The following is a 998-nucleotide window of genomic DNA, read 5'->3' on the forward strand; positions in this document are numbered from 1 at the left end:
AGCTAAAGTCCATCTGGGGTTGAACCTGATGGAAGGTCCTTATGGTGTAGTAACTAATTAATCTTCTTTATTCTATTCTAGAAAAAACGTGATCATGGGCCATGCAATGATCCCCATTTCTGACCTACAGAGAGGACCAATTTTTTATAAATATGCTATCCTTAACAATGTGCTCTCAACTGACTGTGACATGAGATTATGTGATTTAGAGCACATTTATGGAATGGACTCCAAGAATAAAGAGAATCAATTACATCGAGTCATAAACATTCCCAAGGAAGAGATCAAAGCAGATGGTAAGTGTTGTACTTTCTTCAAAGGTAGGACTGGGGTGAAGTATGACCAATAAATCCTTGCACGCAGCAGACAAATATAAACTCTCCCTTGTTTTGCTTCACAGTGGGGCACCACCTGCTTCCTACAACAGAAGCATTGTTATGTGGGGATTTTTGCACATAGTCTTATGGGGTGTTTTTTTAACACAAAAAAAATTCTTCATATAACACAGATGGCAAGTGTTATATATCACAAAGGAGAGTGTATAATGAAGCCTTGAATCACCTTTGCATCTACCATCAGGCTTTCACTTGCCATTCCAGAAAGGCGCAGGTGAGCTGGTGGTCCAGTGTCGGATCAGCCACCCTGTATAGATGTTTTGAATATGCCAGGATGACTCAAAAAGTAGTAGACACCTATTATTGGGGCAATTGAATCAGCCATGGGCTATGCATACCAGGCCCATCTAAAGTGCAGGTGAGATATCTAGGGCTGAATTTAAATATGCATGGTGAGTTTTGTGCGTTAGTGGCTCATTTATGGCTCAGCTGGGCTTGACACTCATATAAAGCAATTGGTCTCATTAGCTCAGGGCCAGTTTAAGACTCATCCTTTAAAGTTTAAAGGTTCATTCACAAACACTGATTCCTCCCCAGGAACATGGACCATCTTTGAAAACATGAAGTGCTATTTTCATGGAAAAAAAACCCAAACCATCAAAT

Source organism: Haliaeetus leucocephalus, unplaced genomic scaffold (assembly GCF_000737465.1).
Source record: "Haliaeetus leucocephalus isolate CR32 unplaced genomic scaffold, Haliaeetus_leucocephalus-4.0 Scaffold351, whole genome shotgun sequence".
Classification (NCBI taxonomy): Eukaryota; Metazoa; Chordata; class Aves; order Accipitriformes; family Accipitridae; genus Haliaeetus; species Haliaeetus leucocephalus.